At 38.6% G+C, this 17,416-nt stretch overlaps 1 long non-coding RNA gene and 1 pseudogene across 1 annotated transcript; one reads left to right on the top strand and one right to left on the bottom strand.

Moving 5' to 3' along the window:
* The window catches only part of LOC143645566 (olfactory receptor 5AN6-like), a 30,606-nt pseudogene extending 23,801 nt beyond the window's left edge, over positions 1-6,805 (bottom strand).
* An 890-nt stretch (positions 6,806-7,695) lies between these two features.
* On the top strand, positions 7,696-11,650 carry LOC143645923 (uncharacterized). The gene is made up of 3 exons (XR_013157210.1): positions 7,696-7,937; positions 8,718-8,861; positions 10,488-11,650. It is a non-coding gene; the product is annotated as an uncharacterized LOC143645923 (long non-coding RNA).
* The last annotated feature ends 5,766 nt before the right edge of the window (positions 11,651-17,416 follow it).

Raw genomic sequence — 17,416 nt, 5'->3', positions numbered from 1 at the left:
CAATACCAATCAAAATCCCAACAACTTATTTTTCAGAAATAGAAAAACCAATAAGCAAATTTATCTGGAAGGGCAGGGTGCCCCGAATTGCTAAAAACATCTTGAGGAAAAAAAACGAAGCTGGAGGTCTTGCACTGCCTGACTTTAAGGCATATTATGAAAAACAGCATGGTATTGGCATAAAGATAGATATATCGACCAATGGAATCGAATAGAGTGCTCAGATATAGACCCTCTCATCTATGGACATTTGATCTTTGACAAGGCAGTCAAGCCAACTCACCTGGGACAGAACAGTCTCTTCAATAAATGGTGCCTAGAGAACTGGATATCCATATGCAAAAGAATGAAAGAAGACCCATATCTCACACCCTACACAAAAGTTAACTCAAAATGGATCAAAGATCTAAACATTAGGTCTAAGACCATAGAACAGTTAGAGGAAAATATAGGGAGATATCTTATGAATCTTACAATTGGAGGCGGTTTTATGGACCTTACACCTAAAGCAAGAGCACTGAAGAAGGAAATAAATAAATGGGAACTCCTCAAAATTAAACACTTTTGTGCATCAAAGAACTTCATCAAGAAAGTAGAAAGACAGCCTACACAATGGGAATCAATATTTGGAAACGACATATCAGATAAAGGTCTAGTATCCAGAATTTATAATGAGATTGTTCAACTCAACAACAAAAAGATAGCCAACCCAATTACAAAATGGGAAAAAGACTTGAATAGACACCTCTCAGAGGAGGAAATACAAATGGCCAAAAGACACATGAAGAGATGCTCAATGTCCCTGGCCATTAGAGAAATGCAAATCAAAACCACAATGAGATATCATCTCACACCCACCAGAATGGCCATTATCAACAAAACAGAAAATGACAAGTGCTGGAGAGGATGCGGAGAAAGAGGCACATTTATCCACTGTTGGTGGGAATGTCAAATGGTGCAACCACTGTGGAAGGCAATTTGGCGGTTCCTCAAAAAGGTGAATATAGAATTGCCATATGACCCAGCAATACCATTGCTGGGAATCTACTCAAAGGAATTAAGGGCAAAAACTCAAACAGACATTTGCACACCAATGTTTATAGCAGCGTTATTTACAATTGCAAAGAGATGGAAACAGCCAAAATGTCCATCAACAGACGAGTGGCTAAACAAACTGTGGTATATACATACGATGGAATATTATGCAGCTTTAAGGCAGGATAAACTTATGAAGCATGTAATAACATGGATGGACCTAGAGAACATTATGCTGAGTGAGTCTAGCCAAAAACTAAAAGACAAATACTGTATGGTCCCAATGATGTGAATCGACACTCGAGAATAAACTTGGAATATGTCATTGGTAACAGAGTTCAGCAGGAGTTAGAAACAGGGTAAGATAATGGGTAATTGGAGCTGATGGAATACAGACTGTGCAATAGGACTAGATACAAAAACTCAAAAATGGACAGCACAATAGTACCTAATTGTAAAGTAATCATGTTAAAATACTGAACGAAGCTGCATCCAAGCTATAGGTTCTTGTTTTGTTTTGTTTTGTTTGTTTTGTTCTTATTATTATTACTTTTATTTTTTTCTCTATATTAACATTCTATATTTTTTTCTGTTATACTGCTAGTTCTTCTAAACCGATGCAAATGTACTAAGAAACGATGATCATGCATCTATGTGATGATGTTAAGAATTACTGATTGCATATGTAGAATGGTATGATGTCTAAAAAAAAAAAATGGTCAGCACAATACTGCCTAATTGCAATGTAATTATGTTGGAACGCTGAATGAAGCTGCATCTGATCTATAGTTTTTTTTTTCTCTCTTATATATTTTTGTACTTTTTATTTTTATTTGTGTTTTCTCTGTGTTATCACTTTATTTCTTTTTCTGTTGTCGTGCTATTTCTTTCTCTAAATCGATGCATATGTACTGAGAAATGATGACCATACACCTATGTGATGATATTAAGAATTACTGATTGCATATGTAGAATGGATTGATTTCTAATGTTGTGTTAGTTAATTTTTTTAATTAATAAAAAAAAACAAAAAAAAACCATATATAAGATATGCTAAGATATAAGAGCCAGAGCTATCAAGCTCCTAGAAGAAAACAAAGGAAGCCTCTTTAGAATCTTGCATTAGGAATGGATTTTTAGACTTTATGCCCAAAGCACAAGCAACAAAAAAAGATAAATGTGACTTCATTGAAAGTAAAAACTTTAGGGCATCAATGTACTTTATCATGAGAGTAAAATAACAACCTGCATAATGGTAGAAAATATTTGGAAACTACACAGCTGATAAGGTTTTATATTCTGAATATATAATGGAATTATCCAATTCAACAGCAAAATGACAAACAACCTAATTCAAAATGGGTAGAAAACTTGAATAGAAATTACTCCAAAGAAGAAATATGAATGGTCACAAAACACAATTGGAGCTTAGCTAAACTAACTTCCCTGGCTCCTAGTAGAGACTGCTTCTTTTTCTCTCAGGGAAGTAACTCCTAAGCAGCCTACCATGCCAGTGGAGGAGGGGTGCCAGCCCTTTGCACTGTGATCTTGGCCCTTTAATACATTCCACATATGCTGGGTGACTGGCCACAGAAGTCCCTGAAATAGTTGTTCCAAACAATTCCTGGCTATTGACTAGCTGCCCTAGAGGACAAAGTAAATCTCACACCTCTCTATGCTGCCATTTTGCCCACTAATTAGCCATTTCTAATTAGCTACTTTTTCAAAATGTTTCATTATTACCAGTATTTATTTTCCAAGTTGAACAACAGTACTATTTTACAAAATTTCTTCCTCTCTCTGCCTTCAAAAAATCCTCTTGGGATTTGGACTAGAATCAATTTTAACAAATTTCTTAGTTAGAACAAACTTCACAATATTCTTTCTTCAGTTCAAAATATTGCATTTCTTATAATGCAATAATCTTGTTGTCTTTATCTGTTTCATTGCTGTCTTTTGAACTTCCTCTGATATTATGTTGGATCTGCTGGGTGCTTCATCATCTGGCTCATACTATTAATCTCTTTATACTTTCTCACCAAATTCTTTGGAAAGATTTCAAGATAGTTCTCTAATTTGATGTTTAGTTTTATGAAACATCTAATTTGCCTTTCATTGCCTCAATCATTAAAAAAATTCAGCAACTTTGTGTTCTACCTAAAGTTAATCTTGAGTTATCACAATGTTTCCTTTAAAGATGCAATCTGTTCTGGTATTTTGCAAAGAATACCAACTTGAGAATGTTTAAATCTTTTTATGTTTCTCCCAGGAGAATATTTCATAAGGGAACATTTGCCCTGACACCTAAATGCATATTATTGTTTTGAATTCTCAAACTCTTTCATATAATGTATAATCCTACTCTAAACCTTTACTCTTAGAGAGAGTAGTTTTATTGGTTGTTATGATAGCTCAAATGGACGTTTGTGCAGGGTATGTTAGTTCCTATTTCACTATTTCAAATTCAGCCAAAAATGGAAATGTTTAGGTCTCCCCTCTCCACTCTCAGTCAGGTCATACATACTTAGTTTTCTGTAAGAATTAGGGAGAGAACTGCAATTTGAAGCTGTGTGCAAGTAGGGGATTTCTTTTTAATATTTCTTTTTGCAAGCAAAATTATCTAAAAGACTATTTTCCTTCTCTAAGGATAAACAACCTCTTAGGGAGTGAGATGTACCCCAATGAATCACTTGGTGTGCCAATTTGAAGAACTTCTTCCATATCATGGGTATATTAGTATACTTACAATACACGTACCACACCAAATGACCTGTGATTCTACTACTGCAAAATTGTAGCTGTTCCTCCAGGGGGGTTTTCTTTTGCATAAATGTCAATAGACAATTCGTTCTTATAATCTGCTTTCTATATTCATTCTATCTTGCAGAAATCATTGTAAGTTTCTGTAATTAGAGGTTTATTTCCCTGGATTTTAGCACTGATATATAATAAATCATAGAAATATGAATTAAAAAAATCCTTTGCTTATTTACTATGATAATTTTTCCTTAAGTTCTCTGGAGGGAAAATAGTTGTATTAGATTCAGTTTATCAATGGCCCTGATTTTCCTTCCTTCATATATCCATGCCCTCAGTAGAATTCTTTCACACTGAACTCTGGGCATGGCCCTCTGACTTACTTTGGTTAGTTGGACAGTATCAAATGTTTCCAACAGAATGCTATAAAAATATTTGCCTGTCACTGCTTCTTTTTTAGACATTTTGCCTCAAACACAAGAAAATAATAGGGTTCTCACTAAGGTAATGTGAAAGACATGGTGGGGGGGATCTTATTCATTCCTCTATAGTCTAACTCTAATTCATTCCTCTATTTATAAACCTCTAGTGCTGGTTTATAAAGATGTTTATATGGCCAGTCAAGGGCAGTAGAACCATCCAGCTGACTATTGACTTTTGATATATGTTCTAGTTTGCTAGTTGCCAGAATGCAACATGCCAGAAATGGAATGGCTTTTAACAAGGGGAATTTGATAAGTTGCTAGTTTACAGTTCTAAAGCTGAGAAAATATCCCAATTAAAACAAGTCTATAGAAATGTCTAATTTAAGGCATCTGGGGAAAGATACCTTGGTTCAAGAAGGCCGACGATGTTCAACGTCTCTCTCTCAGCTGGAAGGACACATAGTGAACATAGCAGTATCTGCTGGCTTCTCCTCCTGGCTTCCTGTTTCATGAAGCTCCCCAGGAGGCATTTTCCTTCTCCATCTCAAAAGTCGCTGGCTGGTGGACTCTGCTTCTCATGGCTATGTCTTCTGTTCTGCTCTCTCTGAATCTCCCATTCTCCAAAACATTTCCTCTTTTATAGGACTACAATAAACCAATCAAGACCCACCCAAATGGGTAAGGTCATCACCAAATCCAATTTAACAACCACTCTTGACTAAATAACATCATCCAGGGAGATGATCTCATTACAGTTTCAAACATACAGTATTGAATAGGGATTATTCTACCTTTATGAAATGGGATTTTGATTAAAACATGGCTTTAAAACATGTTTAAGCCACTAAATTTTGGGGTGGTTTGTTACATAGTATTAATTATGCCTAAGTTAACTGAAAAAGTAGTTATTCATATAAGTTCGATAAGTCTTTTCCTCTAGCTATCTACTTTAAGACATAAACTCAAGATAGGACACATGTTGAGAGTCAAGAAAAATTACTGACAACACATTTCTTTAAAAAAGATATATCTGAATGGCTGATTAAAATGGGCCTGAATTTGTGTGATAATGTCTAAATATTGGCTGTTTTTTCTTTTTCATAGTAATTCATTTGTCCACAATTGTTTATAGTAAATATTTGGCTTATATTCTTTTTTTTATGTGAATACATTCTTTTATTTGCTTTTATTTTTTTTTAACTTTTTTGTTGTATAGTATAACATATATACAAAGCAAAGAAATAAAAAAAGCAATGGTTTTCAAAGGACTTTCAACAAGTAGTTATAGGACAGATACCAGGGTTGGCCATAGGCTATCATACGATCTTCCCATATTTTTCCTTCTAGTTGCTCCAGAATATAGGAGACTAGAGGGCTTGAATATGTTTTTATCATTTCAATTGCTTTTTTCCCCTTTCTTGTGAAAAATAGCATATATACAAAAAAGCTATATATTTCACATATTTTAGAGCTTGGCATGGGTTACAATTTCAAAATTCTAGGTTTTTACTTCTAGCTGTTCCAGAATACTGGAGACTAAAAGAGATATCAACTTAATGATTCAGCATTCATATTTATTTGTTAAATACTATCTACTCTGTATAACTCCAGCATCACCTTTGATCTTTCCATCCCTCTCTTTAGGGGTGTTTAAGCTATGCCCATTCTAACTTTTTTATATTGGAAGGGTCTGTCACTAATATGGGGTAGGGAGATGGAACTATCTAATGTTCTGGAAAGGCTGGACCCTCTAGGTTTTAGGACTTATCTGGACCAGGGACTCATCTGGAGGTTGTAGGTTTCTGGAAAGTTACTCTAGTGCCTGGAACCCTTGTGGAATCTTATATATTGCCCTAGGTGTTCTTTAGCATTGGCTGGAATGGTCTTGGTTGGAGGTTGGCAGGTTCTGATAGGTAGCAAGGTCTACCTGAAGCTTGTGTAAGAGCAACCTCCAGAGTAGCAGTCCAATTCTATTTGGGCTTTCTCTGCCACTGATACTTTATTAATTACACTCATTTCCCCCCTTTTGGTCAGGATGAAATTGCTAGTCCCGTGGTGCCAGGTCTGGATTTATCCCTGGGAATTATGGCTGAGGGCTGTGCACATGTGCAGCTCTAAGACTGCTGTAAAATGCTGTTCCCAGAGTTTAATGACATGACTGGGGGGCTGTGCACATGTGTTTATGGCCTAAGAGTGCCATAAACTATTTCACAGAGCTGGGAGGGGGCACGGTGAGGCTGTGCGACACTATGGGCAGGGAGGACAAGGTAACCTGGGTATAGAGGTTAGTGCGCTTAGCCTTCGTGCACTGGCAACAGCCTGCAGGGAACAAGGAGGAGGAGGTACTTCTCAGGAGGGTTATAGGAGAAGTGTTGGGCAGCACATGGGGTGGGGGTGTGGGGCAGGTACATTCACAGGGTGCTGGTGGGGTGGGGGCACCTGGAGCACAGGGAATGGGAGCAGGTAACAGAGCTTGGGTGCTTAGGGTGTGGAGTGAGTCACTGGTGAGGGTAGTACACCCAAGGAACATGTACTGGCTTACTGCCTAGTCCCCAGCTCCCATCTGTGCACTCCTGTGGGCTCTGCATCTCTGTGCCAGCTGCAGCTTTCTGCCTCTTAGTTCCTCAGCCTCTGCAATCAAGGCTGTCCCATGTGGTGCAGAAGGCTCTCCCAGGTCAGCTGCACTCCCAAATTGCTGCCTCAGTCGCCCTCCTGTCCCTTCTCTAACTTTTCCCTAGAGCAGGGCTAATCTTGAGCTACTTTATTTGGCCATTTTCCCAGAAGTACCTGAGAATTCAGCTTATATTCTTAAACAGTTAATTTCTGTTGCAATCAATCCTAATGGCTTTAAGGAAGGGAGTGAATTATGGATGTATTTAATGCTTATTTCAGAATTTCCTGGAAAGCATAATTTTATACAATATTATTCTTTCCATATAAGTGAGTCCTTGGCCATTAAAGCTCTTGAAAGTGCAGAGGAGACTGTGGTCATGACTTTAGATAAAAACAAGCTAACAATTCCCTGCATGTCAGGCGAACATTAATGTTCTCAAAGTAGATATAGTTTAAATGTAGCAATCAATTGATCCACTCCCCTGGATGTGTCTCAATTCAGGAAACTTAGGGACCTGTTCCAAACCCCATTTTATTTACTACCTGCCATGACCAGCACAGCTCAGTGTCAGGACTGAAGGGAGGTGATGGGGAATTAAGAAAGAAAGACAAGAGGTAAAAGATATAGTTAAAACTGGGACCAGGTGGGACTCTGAGCTCTGATGGAGACTCAAAGACCCCAACAAGTTCAGCACCATTTATTTTAAAGGGTTGTGAGGTAAAGAAAGTAACAAGAGTGTAACCAAAGAACAGGGAAGGAGAAAACACGGGCTGAAACATCTGCTTCCCTGTGTCCAGATGAGTCAAAAGATACATGTTTCCCAAGGCCTCCTTCCATCCAAGACTCAAGCAGCTTTGCAACAATTAGTCTTTTCAGGACTGTCTCATCCTCTTTTGGGGCGTTGAAGGCCTTGCCACCGCCCTTCCTTCCAGGGAACCATGTCAAACTGGGGAGGAAAAAGAGGAGAAACATTTTGCATGAAAGAAAAAAATTCTCTAAGCTGTCTCTTGGTGTTCTTCTCGCGCCGACAACCCTCCACACCTTCAAGCCCGTTCCCTCTGCTGCGGCTGGACCGTGGCAAGTGGGGCCTGAACAGGGACTTGAAGGTAAGCTTTCTCTTTTACGGGAGGGTATAAGGCTCTCGCTATAAGGCACTGCAGGCCTCTGGCTATGGTCAGGTACTTGGGAAGTATGGATAGAGCGAGTAATCATGGGACATTCTAAGGAATGCTCCTTGTTTGTAGATATAACAAAGCATATGTTGAAAAAGAGAGGTATAAATGTTACCAGCAGACAGCTTAGAGAATTTTTTTCTTTTGTGCAAAATGTTTCTCCCTGGTTCCCAGAAGAAGGGACTGTTAACTTAGATACTTGGCAAAAAATAGGAAAACAGATGAAAGAATATTATACTAGAAATGGGCCAGATGGAGTCCCTATTGATGCTTTCGCCCTATGGAATGTCCTTAAAGATAGTTTTGACCCCACACATGAGGCTATTTGCATGGCCAGGGAAGTGGCGACTGAAGAAAAGCAACCATTAGTTACAGCTATGGCTAAAACAGGCAGTTATACCAGTATAGAGAGGCCTCCTGCTTATAATATACAGAAAGACCATTCTAGCTCCTCAGAAAGTGAAAGTGAAGCAGAGTCAGAAAGAGAGGATAAACTTAATCCTTTTGAAGTAGATGAATTGTAAAGAATAGCGGCTCAATATGAACATAACAATGTCAGTTCCTTCTTCAGTGCTTCGGCACCTGAAATAAAAAAGAAAAAAGAGAGCCCCTCTTCCTCCGCAGTGGAAGAACCCGTCATCTTACCCCCAGGAGAATATGGATGAAGATCTTGTGCCCGGAATGGAAGATTTATCTCTCTCTTCTACCCCGCAGGCTCAATCTACCAGACAAGCTAGTCTGCCCACTTGGGGGCAAATAAAAAAACTTACTGCTGACGCAGAAATGGTAGTCCTGGTAACCGGAAAAACTACTCCTATTCACCTGTTTCTGGCTATGATTGCACTTCTTTCCTGTCAGGTATCTGGTTCTTCTGTAAATAAATCATATTGGGCTTATATACCTAACCCACCACTTTTCCACCCCACTGCGTGGGGGGATAAAAACTTAAAGGTCTTTACTAATAATACCAATCTTATGGGAGGACTTCCTAGTTCACTTATTCCTTTTAAAAGTACTGATAATGTTAATTTTACCGGATATGCTAATGAAGCCCCTCTATGCTTTGTAACAACTGGGACTCCTCTTCCTGGCTGTTTGCCTATCAATTATCGGTCATATTATACTGATTCCCCAAGTCATAAAGGAACTAAAAGAAGCATCTGGGGGCTCAACATGGTTTCTCTTGGGTACCATACCTACAATGAAAGTTATGTAAACCTTTCCTCAAATTTTAACTCTTTGATTGAGCCTTGTATGAAAAATATCCTGAAAAGGACATCTATTGGAAAAATATTCACTCTACAGGCTATCCCCGATGGCTTGAGTGTGGCTTTTTGCATAAAGCAAACATATATCACCTTGTAAAAAGTAACCTTACTATTTATGATTTTTCAGTCTCCTCACCTAATTATAATTATACTGCATATATTATAAATAATACAGACAAATATACTTATAACAAGAGTCTACCTACAGATGGGGAACCCCTTACACGGTGGTTCACCCCAGGATTAGTGACCCCCATTTATCAAAGTAGTGCTTCATCCCATAATTGAACTGGTTTATATAATAACTTATTTCGTCTGCTTGCTGCTACTAATATGGTGTTGTTATATCGCCCATCTAGTTCAACCCCTGTTCCTTACGGCATTCGTGCATGTGTAAATGCACCTCATGCTATTCTAGCAGGAAAAACTCACATGTTTAATATCACACAAATGAATAATGCCTATCATATCATGTGCACTAACTGTCTCCTTACTAATTGTATTAATTCTGGCTTGCCAAAAAATTATACTACTTTTCTTATTGTGCATCAACCTTCTTATGTCTTATTACCTGTTAAGTTAAATGAACCATGGTTTGATGATGTGGGCTATCAAGTTATGGAAAGGCTGAACAACTTAATGAGACCTAAGCATTTTGTAGCTACGTTAATTTTAGGAATTACCACTTTAATTAGCATTATTGCTTCTTTAGCTATATCAACTACAGCCCTCATTCAAAATCAACAAACCGCTCATCATGTAAATACTCTAACTCATAATATTTCTTTAGCTTTAACCCTACAAGAAAAATTAGATAGAAACTTAGAGACTAGAGTAGATGCCTTAGAAGATACAGTTATTTATTTAGGAAACCAGATTCAAAATCTAAAAACCCTACTTACCACCTGGTGTAATGTTAATTATAAATGGATATGTATTACCCCATTGCCCTATAATGAAACAGAGCAGTCATGGAAAAAAATAAAAACCCATTTACAGGAAATATAGCATAACACTCAACTAGCACCGGATATTCTAGCTTTACAACAACAAATAACTGATATAAGCAAAGCACATATAACAGAACATGAAACCCTAGCAAATAGTCTTTGGTCCTCCTTACAAAATCTTAACCCAATTATTGGATGGCCCAATGTAGTAAACTTCGGCCTTACTGTGATTATAATGTTAATTATTATTTTTTGTTTTCCCACAGCAATCAAAACCATAAAGGCATCTATCAAGCAAATCGAGAGAGTCCAGCAAAAAGAAATTTTAAAAAATAAAGGGGGAAATGCCGTGTCCTCTTTTTCCTCCCCGGTTTGACATGGTTCCCTGGAAGGAAGGGCGGTGGCAAGGCCTTCAATGCCCCAAAAGAGGACGAGGCATAAAATGGTGTAACAGAAAAATACTGGGATTAATGACACTAATTGTGTGTTTCTTGTTGCTGGTTGTGCTCCAAGCATTATATCAAAATGAATCAGAAAGCAAAAATTTTGTATTAAGAACTGGAAAAAATGATACAAATTGTACAAATTGCAAAACTTTGTTAATGACTGTTTGGCAAAAATTAGGTTGGGATACCCCCATTAAGCAAGTCATGCTGCAGATGCAGCAGGCAGAAGTGCTTTTAGAACAAGTCACAGAAAAGTACCCCATAGAGAGTAAACACTTACAATTAAAAAACCCTGCATTGAGCCATCCTAGAAATTTACTCCCCACCACGGCGCCGGTCCATTGCTATGAAACAATAAAAAATCTAAATAAACAATGTAACCTTTTAATCAAAACAAGCTAACCTTTAACCAGATTAAAATAGGTCTTGACATATTGCCTCACCTGTAGAATAATAGGAAAAGAAAGTCTAAACTCAGAAAACTGCAAACACAATGTCTGCGGTTTAAGCCAATATCTTGCTGCTATTGAAATCTTGTGTAAATTTTCCTAAGAAAATCAGAACGTGTACTTTCACTTTGCTTCCCTGAACCTGTAACTTTACCTAAAATGTAAGCCATGACACAACCATGATCCTGTGATACCTGTTTTCTTGCCAAGAATAAGGGTATAAAATCAGTTAAGCAAAAATAAATCTAAGCAACTCTTCTCAGAAAAAAATTCTCTAAGCTGTCTCTTGGTATTCTTCTCGCGCCGACGACCCTCCACACCTTCAAGCCCATTCCCTCTGCTGCGGCTGGACAGCGGCACAGGACATCAGGTGCCTACTCCCACAGAGACAGCTTTGCTACTTCTCTGCAGTGAGCATGTGACCTCCATCTCATCCATGCCTGACATCTCCTCCTTTTCTATTTTTTAAACGCAGCTCAAAGGTGTTTAATTGCAGGGTTTGGGTTTGGTTTCAGAGATCTGGATTCTGACTGAAATTATAAGAAACAAGATTAGTAGCAAAAGGATTATAGCCATCAAATACTAAGATGAGTATTTCAAAATATTTAGAGGATGAAAGCCTTGTAATTCACTCAAGATGTCTCATGTCACCGTAGTGGGATCAACAATTTCACCGTGACTTTTTTGCAAGCTTAGAATTTCTTCATGTAATTGTTTTAAATTTAAACTGATATTAAGGTGGCTCAAAACTCCCTGCAAATGCTTTTGAACTTTTGGCCAATTCCATAATAACTTATTATTCAGAACTGATGTCATGTATATGCACTGATAATTACTGTGGCATAGCAACTTTTGTCTGAATTTTAAACTTTCTCCATCATTATTAATGCCTATGACTGCAGCCTCTAAAGCATTGAACTTGACTTCTAATTTAAGATCATTTTTTTCTTTCTCTTGCAAGGAAACAGAAGTGTTTTGAGCTGGGTTATTAACAAAATGGGCATTTTGTATACTTTGAGAAAGAGCAACTGCAGAAGTGGTTAAAGTGACTAATAATGTGACAAGAGTAACTATTCCAAAAAATAAATAATCCCACTGTTCAGTGAGGATGAGCAAGCTGGTTATGTATTTCCTTTAATACCTGAAAACCTGTATCACTAAACCAAGGTCCAGAGATATTGGTGGGGAACACAAAGGAAGGCTGATAAAGTACAACAATTTTGCACCCAGATGCTTGAATCATTGAATTTATACAATTGGTTAAGACTCAAAGAATAATGATTTTCAGTTTTGCTGATATTAATATTCCCAATGAGTAGCACATAGGGTGTTCATGCTCAGAGTCCAGCACTTTTGGCCTCCACATCTCCTAAGTCTCCAAAACTATGGCTAGTTCGGTTAATGAAAGATGTGGCTATAGCAAGTTTCCAAATTTCCCTTTGATAATGTCCTTCACTGGTTGCGAGGATGGTTGTAATAAATCCTCAGGTGGTATTTTCCTCTTTGTTACTGGTGTCCCTGATATTATGGGACCAATCAAAAATACTTTTGTTACTCATTGTCTCATATCTCATGGGTTGTGGATATATACACTGTCACCAAGGGGGATAGACCCCTTGGACCCATCTAAGCTTATGGGATGGCATACTAGAATAGGTGGCCTAGATTGGCTGGAATTAAGGGGTTCAAGGCTGGTGTCATTAAATCCTTGAAATTATAACATTTCATCATCCAAGAAGACCCACTGGATAAAATTGTATTTTAAATTGAGGTCGTGATTCAAGACAATAAGTTTTATTTGTATTTATGGAAATACAGATAGGTACTTGGAGACTAAAACCTGAATAATTAAATAGCTTATGCTCAGGAGTAATATGATCAGTACATCCCCCAACAATGAGGGTATCACTAGTAAATATTGGTACTGATTCTCCTTCCCAGGTAGCTATGTGTGCTATGGGAGGGTTAGGAAAATAAGTCCAATAAGTTTGGTTTTGCTCTAGGTGGCCACTTCCCATACTTACCTGAGAAGTTATCAGGACCATCATGGTAAGAAGGAGACATTCCAGGTTTTCTCCACCCCTTGTCAAGTGACTTCCTGAGTGTCAGATGTTAATTTCTTCAACTGACCCCAAATAGGGTATGCCACACCCCTCATTGCTTTAGTTATTGAGCATCAAGTCTTGACAAAACTCTGTTCTGCTGGAATGGAGATGGCTGGTTTCAGGGGTCCTGCCTCAGTAGTCATGGTTATTTTAGGAATGATTCTCAATTTCTTGAATGGTGGGATGAGATGCTCCTCTGGGTTCATGTTTTATCACAAACCTTTTGGGACCCATACCAGCTTAAATGAATTCTCTGGAAAAACACAAGCATGACCTCTAGCCCAAATTAGAATATGATCAGGGCCTTCCACTGCCTGGTAGCGAAATCCTTCCACAAGGCATGTCCTTTAGAACTAGAAGATGAGTTCTGAAAATGCCTTTCTATGGCAGTAGTACCCTCCTCATCACAGCTCAAAAAATTTAAAGTAAATCAGGAATGATTCAGTAGATTATATAGTGTAGGGAAATAGTCCAGATTCACCTTTTTTAGCTTTGAAATTTTTGTTTTAAGTGTTGAATGTACCTGTTCAACGATTGCCTGAACTTGGGGGTTATCGGGAATACTTGTATTAAGTTTAATGTGTAGTTGATGAGCAAATGCTCGAAATTTTGCTGATACATAATCAGGCCCATTATCAGTTTTAATTTCTTTAGGTTTTCCCACAACAGCGAAAGCAGAGAGAGAATGGTTGATTACATCTTTGGTACTTTCTCTAGTTTGTGCCTAAGCAAAATTGAAACCCAGGAAAGTATTAATGAGAACATGGATGCAATGCAGATTTCCAAAAGCTGGGATGTGAGTAACATCCATCTGCCACAGGCAATTAGCAGTTAAGTCTCTTGGATTGATGCCTGTATTAAGAACTGGGTGATGAATGCTGTACTAACCACATTGTTTAATAATTTGTCTGGCTTTCTCTCTAGTAAGTTTAAATTGTTTTCTTAGTGGCTTGGCATTTTGATGGTGGAGGTTATGCTGTACAACAGCCTCTTCGTAGGGAGTAGGAAATACAACAACCACTACCAATTGCTCAGCCATTGCGCTGCCAAAAGCTAAAGGACTGGGTAAGTTTAGAATGGGCACGTATGTAGCCAATAAAGCAATAATCCTCACGGGCCCTAATCAGTGACTCAAGTTTAAAGAATAGATGAAATAATTCTCCATTACTAGTGTGTCCAACGATGGCAGTTTCTATAATTTTCATCATACCAGCACTGTGGATATGTAGGTTTTCATTGGCAAAGTCAGTAAGAGCTAAAATAATGGCTTGGATTTCTGCTTGTTGTGCTGACTGAAATGGTGTTTGAATTACCTTTAAGATGGTGGGGGAATAATGTCCTGCCTTTCCTGCACCCAAACCATCAGTAAACAAGGTACAGGCCCTGGGTGAATGAGTTTGAACTATGACTTGATGGAAAACAAATGCTGTTTGCTTGGCAAATTGCAAAATTTTGTTAGCTGGATAATGGGTATTGAGTCCACCAGTAAAGTTGGCTAATGCTAACTGCCAAGAGCTAGAAAATTGCCATAGCCAATTTTGTTGCTGAGTGGTAAAAGGAACTGTGACATACTGAGGTTCAAGGCCCACAAGTTGTAATAACCATGTCCTACCCTTGCTAATTATCTGAGCCACTAGGTCATGATAAGAAGTAAGCACATTGGAGGGAGAATGTGGCAAGTGTATCCATTCCAAGAACCCATTTTCCTGCCACAGCGCACCAGTGGGTGTATGGGCTGTGGCTAGTATAAGATGGAGGCTTTGGTCAGGATTAAAATGAGTAAATTGTGCTTCCTGCATGGTGGTTACAACTTTGTGAAGGGCTAGGCATCCTCCCTCCAACAGCTGTCAGGGAGAAGTAGGTGAAGGATCACCTTGTAAGGTTTTATACAAAGGGGCAAGGACTCTGGTGCTAAATTCTAGGCTCGGTCTGAGTCAATTAATTTCACTCATAATAATTTTTGGAACTCATTTAAAGTTGTTAAACAGTCTGTTCTAATTTCCAATTTTTGGGGGACAGATTTTTCTGTTTCCTATAATCTGTTCTAGGTATGAAAAAGGAGTGACTTTCTGGAATTTCTCGGGGGCTATTTGAAGTCCATGAGTGGTGAGAGAAATTTCTAGCTTACTGAAACATCAATTAATTTGCATTTATCGGCATGGCTGATTAAGATGTCATCCTATAATGAATGATATCAGGAAAACACTGCTGGACAGGTTGTACAGCTTTGGCCATGAACTCTTGACAGAGTATCAAGCTATTTGCCATGCCTTGAGGTAAAAATTTCCAGCAATACCTTTCTGCAGGAGCCTTATGATTTAAGGAGGGAACACTAAATGCAAATATTTTACAATCACTAAGATGCAAAGGAACAGTGAGAAGACAATTCTTCAAACCTGTGACAAATAAATGATGAGCTAAAGGGATAGCTGCCAGAGACAGCAAACCTGGTTGCAAAGGACCCATAATTTCCATAGTTTTATTGATGGCTCTAAGGTCTTGTAATAGATGCCATTCCCCTGATTTCTTTTTTTTATAACAAAAATAGGTGTTTTCCATGGACTATCAGTAGGCTCAATATGTCCAGGATTTAGCTGATTTTTGACCAATTGTTCAGCTGCAAACAATTTTCTCCTGTTAAGAGCCATTGGTCCACCCAGACAGGGTCATCTGAAAGCCAAGTAGTTGGAGATGCACACAACTGGGTGGGAGTTTTGACCAATGCCCCCATTAAAAATCCTGAGATTGGTAACCTAGGATATTACTACCCTGATGTCTGATTGGTTTTATGGGCTCATCTGCCCTTGCTGGTGTTTTCCTAGTCCTTTATTAAGTATAAATTTTTGTTGAAACATTTGATGAGTGACAATACTGTGAGGGCTAACTAAAATTATTCCCATGTGTTCCAGAATATCTCTTCCCCACAAATTAACAGGGAGATTTGAGAGAATATAGGGGGTGAAATAGCCTATGTTTCCTTTCTCACTTTCCCATAAAAGGGCTTGAGCACTTTGCAGAGGGGCCATAGCACCCCTAATACCCTGAATCTCTGAGCTTGCATTTTGGCAAGGCCAGGCATTTGGCCAGTATTGAGAGGCAATGACAGGTACATCAGCCTGGTATCAATAATACCCTTAAATGATTTTCCATTGATTTGTAAGTCTAACTTTGGTCTACCCTTTTGAACAGCTTGAATCCTATATGCCACATCAGATGACCCAAACCTTTTATTTCCTCGAGGCTCAGACATTAACACTTTTTTGACCTTAATGTTAGGGAAAATGAGAAATTGTTCTATTTTGTTTTTCTGGTAAAATTTGAACAATAGTAAGAGTAGTGATGGCTATAATCTTTATTTCCCCGGTATAATCTTCATCTATAACCCCAGGTAAAATTTGAAACCCTTTAAGAGACATGTTACTTCTCCCTAGTATTTGACTGTCCCTCTGTGGGGAGGCCCATATACCCCTGTAGGGATGGCTTGCAGTCCCATTTCTAGAGTTAGTACATATCTGGAGGTGGGACTGAGGTCTAATCCTGTATTCCCTGGGGTTGCTCAGAAGAGATTCTGAATGAATTGCCAGTTTGGGGTGTGGCTAGACCGACAGCAGTAATCCCTACTATTTAATGGGGCTGGGGCAAGCCCCAAAGATAGTTTCCCTGATGGTATCCTAAAGGCTGACCATGGATATCAGTTTGAGACCAACACTCATTGGCCCAGTGTTTACTGCATTGGCTTTAGGGACATGTGCCTGGCACTTTAGGGTCTGGAGGTCACTGTGACATTTTTGACAGTTTTTGCCTATGGCTTTGCAGTGTTTTGCAAAGTGTCCTGCTTTACCACATTTGAAACAGTTTCCACCCCTCTTTTCTTGGATCTGAAATACCTCTCTGAGGGCAGCAGCTGTGGCTAATCTCTGAATGTGGGCTGGCCCAATGTCTGCACAAATGGGAATCATTTCTTGAATATTGGTCTGTTTTCTATAGGGTCACCATGCTTCCTTGCAGACTTTATTAACATTTTCAAAGGTCAATTGCTTTACCATTAATCCTGATTCAACATCCCCCACCATGTGTCCAGCTGCAGTAAGCGTTCGAGCTACAAAGTCCTGAAAAGACTCATCAGGTCCCTGCCTGATTGCAGTGATGTCTAAAATATTTTCTCCTTTATTGAATTATTCATGCCAATCCCTCT

Source organism: Tamandua tetradactyla, chromosome 9 (genome assembly GCF_023851605.1).
Source record: "Tamandua tetradactyla isolate mTamTet1 chromosome 9, mTamTet1.pri, whole genome shotgun sequence".
NCBI classification, from domain to species: Eukaryota; Metazoa; Chordata; class Mammalia; order Pilosa; family Myrmecophagidae; genus Tamandua; species Tamandua tetradactyla.
This window is presented reverse-complemented; position numbering and strand designations above follow the sequence as displayed.